This window comes from Rana temporaria, chromosome 1, assembly GCF_905171775.1.
Source record: "Rana temporaria chromosome 1, aRanTem1.1, whole genome shotgun sequence".
Lineage (NCBI taxonomy): Eukaryota > Metazoa > Chordata > Amphibia > Anura > Ranidae > Rana > Rana temporaria.
Window position 1 is genome coordinate 433,624,156 of NC_053489.1, and position 6,671 is coordinate 433,630,826.

The window sequence follows — 6,671 nt, forward strand, 5'->3', positions numbered from 1 at the left end:
CCCAATAACAGATTTGAGACCCGCACCGATTTTTTCTATGGAGAGAAAATCTAATGCCTCTGCATCTAATACTCAGCAGACGGTAAAAGAGCTGGTCCCGGCCATGAAAAATAAGGATGAAATTAGTAAAGAGATTGACAACAAAAACATCATTAACCTCTCTTCGTACCCACTCACTCCAGATCAAGAGACCGTATTACAACTTGGTCTATCATTTTGCCCGGACGGCAAGGCTGACAAGTTCGAACTTGTCAAGGACTTGCACCTCTTCGCCCGGCGCCTCATGTATAAGGTTCTATATGATAAAACAGATGCTTTACCAATTACCTCCAGTAATGATAACTCTATTTTAGACAATGCCTCTCTCCAAGAGTTGCAAGCCCTACAGGACTTAATGTCCCTCTGGGACGAAAGCAACCCTGAAGAGGAAGGATGGACATACCAGCTTCCTGGTATTCAGCCGGGTAGTCTGGTACAGTCCAGACTTAATAAACCTGTCTACGTACCACCAAAATCCTACAAGCCCAAGTCCAGATAATTTCCTGTCCTACAGGGCAACCCCAACATCTGGGCGTTTGTCCTGCAGGTCACTAAGGCCATGGAGGCTACCAACTGGAAAATAGGTACTGCACCCAATTTAAGTTTCAAACTCAGAACAGCCCTCAATTCCATCCGTAACAATGATGACTTGGTCATCAAACCTTCTGACAAAGGAGGCAACATCGTTGTGATGGATGGGGCAGGCTATGAGGAAATGTGTCATAGGATCCTCAGCAATAGAGAATGGTATAGACCTGTACCAGCCTCAATGTTGACACAAAGCATCGCCAAATATCGCTCAATTTTGAACTGGGCTCACCGTGCAGGAATTATCGACGATAATACACTGCAATTCTTGAACGTTCTAAGTCCTACAACTCCCACATTTTACGCCTTACCCAAAATCCACAAGGGTACTTTACCACCCCCAGGCCGTCCGATTGTATCGGGTTGTGGTTCCTTGACTGAGAATATAAGTCGAATAATTGACGAATACCTGTATCCACACGTGCAAAGTCTGTTTTCTCATGTCAAAGATACGATAGAGCTCCTCAAAATTGTTGATGGACTTAACATTCCCCCAAATGCATGGCTAGTAGCCATCGACATTGAGGCACTTTACAACTCTATTCCCCATGCCTTTGGCACTCAAGTGGTGAGGAGTTTTCTTAATGAACGCGATAAGAATACGTCCAAGTACAACAATTTTATAATCGAGATGCTCGAGTTCATACTCACTAACAATATTTTTCTTTTCAAGCGCTCCCACTACCTCCAGGTGCAAGGTGTGGCTATGGGGGCGGGCTGTGCCCCCTCCTATGCTAACTTGTACCTGGGGGGGTGGGAGCGTGACTTGTTCAGTGAGGAACATAACGGTAACTCGTCGGATAGCGTGCTCACATGGCACCGCTATATTGACGATGTGTTTATGGTGTGGGTGGGGTCTAGAGAGGAGTTGGTGGCTTTCTTGGACGGTCTTCAAATCAATCATTACAATTTAAAATTCACGCACAATTTCAGCCAGGAACACATCACCTTCCTGGACGTGGAATTGTATATAGATGAGGGTGGGATCCTCTTTTTCCACGTTATATAGGAAGCCTACGGCTGGCAATAGTTTGCTGCACGCCACTAGCTCACACCCTAAGTCCCTTATCAACAGTATACCCTACAGTCAATACCTACGACTTAGACGCAATTGCTCTCAAGAGAGGGAAGCTGCATTACTGTATTCACGCTTAAAGACCAGAGGCTACAGTAAAACTTGCCTACGTAGGGCCTACAATAAGGCAAGTGCCTTACAGAGAAACTCCCTCATATATAAATCCAAAGACACACCCAAAACCAATACCACCAGAGTGATTACACGCTTTAATCGCCAACATGGCTCAATCCGAAAAATTTATAACAAATTTTGGTACTTACTCACCTCGGACGAGAAAATTAGCAAGTATATCAATTCTACACCTCAAATTACCTTTAAGCGTTCGTCATCAATTAAAGATAAAGCAGTCTCAAGCCACTATGCGGTTTAAACTATTCCTAAACCTACTCAGTTGGGCACTTTCCCCTGTGGCAAATGCAACTTTTGTCGCTACATTCTGAGGGGTACTAGCATTACCCCTCCGAATGGAGACACATGGTCACCAAAATTTCGTGCAACCTGTCAAACAGTGGGGATAATATATCTAATGAAGTGCAATTGTGGGTCTTTTTATGTGGGAAAGACGAAACGCAATTTCTTTTGTAGGATTAGAGATCACGTCCTATCAGTATCCAAAAAGCTAATGGAAACACCCATTAGCCGGCACATAGGATTATTCCACAATCACAACCGTGAAATGCTAGGTTTCTATGCTTTAGCACATATACCACTGAATGAACGTGGCGGTGATGCTGATAAGTGTCTGCTACAGACTGAAGCCAGATGGATATACACGTTGCGGGCCACTCAGCACCCCGGACTTAACGAAAATATCAGTTATAAACCGTTTCTTTAATGATCTCACTGTACCATCTAGTCCTACATTTTGGATAGGCTTGCCAGGGACCACACCGCAGGGTCCGTGAGGCTCTGACTATCGGATCCCGTTATGGCTTTGATTGCACCATCAGCATTTAAGATATCTTTAATTGATACGCTTGCTACATACTCCGATGGAGACCAAGGCCTTGGATAAGTCACTGCGTGTACTTTTCAGATTGGTGTATATTAACTGATATTTTCCCCTCTCCTGAATGCCCCTGATACCCTTTGCCCAATACCCCTACACTCTGTCTTCATGTACCCTTCCCAAATGTTTAATTAGCTGGGAATTTATTCCCAGCTATTCCAGTGCTCTATACCCTTTGGCTTAGAGATTAGGTATCGTTTCTGTCCTGTCTGTTTGCTGTGCTGCCACTAGGGGAGAATTTGGACTCAAACCATTTTCTTGCAATACCCTGACAGCAGGCCTTCAGCATGACAGTATTATGATTTGACTTACTATTGTAAAATATTGTAAAATATTTTCTCTTATGTCATCCGTGTCTGTATTCTTCCTATGTTTCCTATTTTTAGTGTATTTTTTCTTCTCTTTCCTCCTTTTCTCCTGTCTCTTCTCTTCTTCTTTTCCTTTTTTTTTTTCTTCTCCTTTGCCTCTTTTCTCTTTTCCTTTTCCCCCTCTTTTCATTTTATTTTATTTTATTTTTATTATTATTTTAATTTTTTAATTTTATTTTTATATTCATTTTTATTTATATTTATTTATTTTTCCCCTCTTTTACACTCGTTTCTCTTCTTCCCATGCCTTTTTTCTCTATTCCCTTGCATCTCTACTTTCTTTCTTTCGATACTCTTCATCCCAAAGATGGGAATTAGGCTGCCGCATACAGCACTCGCATCGCAGCCCTTTTCCCGGTTTGCAGCACCCCCTATGATAGTGCTATATGACTGCCTATGTGGGCGGTTGGGGGCCTGTGCCAGCGTTATCTTATATATCGCAGAATTCATGCGGAGGCATGAATGTCAGCACAGGTCCGCTTTACGGCTCGTGTCATTGGATACGGCATGCTGTTCATATATCTGACCATGCCCGCCGTTGCTCCCCGCTCGGCGCCGCCCCCTTTGGGCGTCACAGGCTTTCCCTGCATGACCAGGTTGGGCGGGTTCACCGGGGAATCTCCCAGTGACGCTAGCCGCCCTTCTCCGCCCACCCACATCAGGCTGACAGCCCACACTCAGGTGGTGCTGTTTCAGCCTGATTGAGGACACTACATATGCTGCTCACACAGCTACCAGCTTCAGTGTGAGCTTGCTGTGTCTATGAAGATAGTAACAAAAAATATCCGTGACTTTCCAGTCCCATCAGGTATGCTGTTGGTCAATCACTCTCCTTCCCCCCTTTTTTTCTTCTGGTATATCTTTGCAATACGAATACCTCTTTCTCTTTTTAAAAAAAAAAAAAATTTTCCTTTTTATTTTTTGTTTGTAATTTCCATCTCTAACTCTGCAGACTCATCTGGTGTATTCACACTTGTGAGCTTCTAGTATACTCAGCGCTGAGGTCTTTGTTACCTTCAAGCAATTAAGGTGGCCACACCGATGAGGTATTTCTGATTGAACTTGAATATTTCTCTTTTACAACTTACTTCTCTAGAAAATCCCTTTTCTTTATTATTATTTTTTCTTTATTTATTTATTCTGAACCAATGATTATGATGAACTAATTGATTTAATCTGCTTCTAGGCTCATTTCTGCTTCACAGTAAGGGTCTTTGCAGATTTGACTGACCACCCAGCATACCTTCTTGGAACCACGTATCATTTAAAACATCTACTCCCCTGACATCCATAACTCCCTTTGTTTAATCTACCTCTGAAATATTCAGTAGGCTATAGCAGTAAGTTATTTGCTATTATCTATCCAGATGTGGTATTCTTCAATGTAGCAATTTTTAGCGCACTTTGTTGCTATGCTTTTCAATTGCTAATCTTATGCACTTTACCCTACTTTGTCTTTGGACAATTTCTATCTTCCTTTCCTCTTAATAGGTTTATTCATGGTTCTGCAGTATTTCTCAGGTACATCTCTGTGATACAGGGTTACCTTCCATCAATAGGGGGTGTCTGCATCCAGTTAAAGGGTTTGTCGCGATTGCTGTCTTCTGTGACCTCATCTCATTCTTATCAGGTAGGGGCGGCATCTTAGTCCACTTTCATCATATGGTTTTTAATGTTTGATATATTGTAGCCCAATATGGCTATCTTAATCTATCTGTACGCAATACAGCATACCCACTCTGTTTGTATATTTATTATTGATTATTCTATCTTGCAACAGATTTTTGTGATGTTATTTCTTTCTTTCCTCAATTATATTGTAATATGTCATTTAATTATTATAGACTATCACCCTCCACGGGTTCCTGATGAAGCCGTAACGGCGAAACTAGTAGAACCTCTCTACGTGGGGTCCGAAGAAGACTATGTGCAGTTTTCTGCACTACTAGTACTTTTTCTATTTTCTTGTCTGAATATTTAAAACATATGTCAAAGTTTCTATATTCTTTCTATGTGTTTGTAATAAATCTTTTTTACTTAATCAATTGTGCTTGTATATTCCATTTGTTTGGGGTTTGACCAGGTTTAAATATATATTTGTTATATACATCCATTTTGCAACATTCAAAATTCCACATCCCATCCTGTTATAGGAACCTTCTCTAAACCTATGCTAGAGAATACTAGCGAAATAATAAAAAATGAAGTAATTCCTGGAAAGCCAAGACTACGAAATAAATGAATTAACTAAATAATAAATAAATGAACGCATGCCCACTTGTGACCAATTAATGTGTTTAAAGCCCGTTTTAGTTTTCTCTTCTACAACTTAAATAATTAAATGTCTACCAGTAATTTTTCTTGACATTAGTTAACCACTTCAGCCCCGGACCATTTCGCTGGCCAAAGACCAGGCTACTTTTTGCCATTCGACACTGCGTCGCTTTAACTGACAATTGCGCGGTCGTGCGACTTGTCTCCATAACAAAATTGATGTTCTTTTTTTCCCACAAGCAGAGCTTTCTTTTGGTAGTATTTGATCACCTCTGCGGTTTTTATTTTTGGCGCTTTATTTTTTGCGCTATAACCAAAAATGTTGAAAAAAATGCAATAGCCTCCAAAAATATAAAAAAAAAATGTGTTTTCCTCATTTTAGGCCAATACGTATTCTTCTACATATTTTTGGTAAAAACAATCGCAATAAGCGTATATTTATTGGTTTGTGCAAAATGTATAGCGTCTACAAAGTAGGGGGTTGTTTTATGGTATTTTTATTAATCTTTTTTTTTTTACTAGTAATGGCGGCGATCAGCGCCATGACTGCGACATTATGGCGGACACTTTTGACACCATTTTGGGACCAATGTCATTTTTACAGCGATCAGTGCTATAAAAATGCACTGATTACTGTAAAAATGACACTGGCAGTGAAGGGGTTTACCTGTAGGAGGCGCTGAAGGGGTTAAGTGTGACCTAGGGAGTGCTTCAAACTGTTAGGGGGTGTGGCCTGCTGTGACACGTCACTGATCGCTGTTCCCGATGAGAGGGATCATTCGATCAGTGACATGTCACTAGGCAGAACGGGGAGATGTTGTGTTTACACTAACATCTCCCTGTTCTTCAGCTCCGTGACAGGATCTCAGGACAATGGTGGACATCGGGTCCCTCGGGCACGGTCACAGAGCTCGCAACAGATTCGCGAGCACGCCACCGGCGGCGCGCGCAACCACACGGCAATTTAAAGGGGATGTATATATACCTAGCCGTGCCATTCTGTCGACGTAAAAGTGCGTGGGGCGGTCGGCAAGTGATTAACAAACTTTACAGACCAGTACCCTTGGTTCACACCAATGCGTTTTTTTAGTGCGCTTTGCACAGTTCATTTAACATGGGGTCCTATGGATCTAGTTCACATCTATGCATTTTAAAACAATGCGTTTGTTGGAAAGGGTGAAGGACTTTTATTTTCCATGATAGATTGCTTTGCGTGTAATAGGCTTCAATGACCCCACACCCCTAAACATTTGCAGTGTTTTTTTGGCTAATAGGAAAGTTCTGCTCGTGTAGTGCGACTTTGTGTAACTTTACA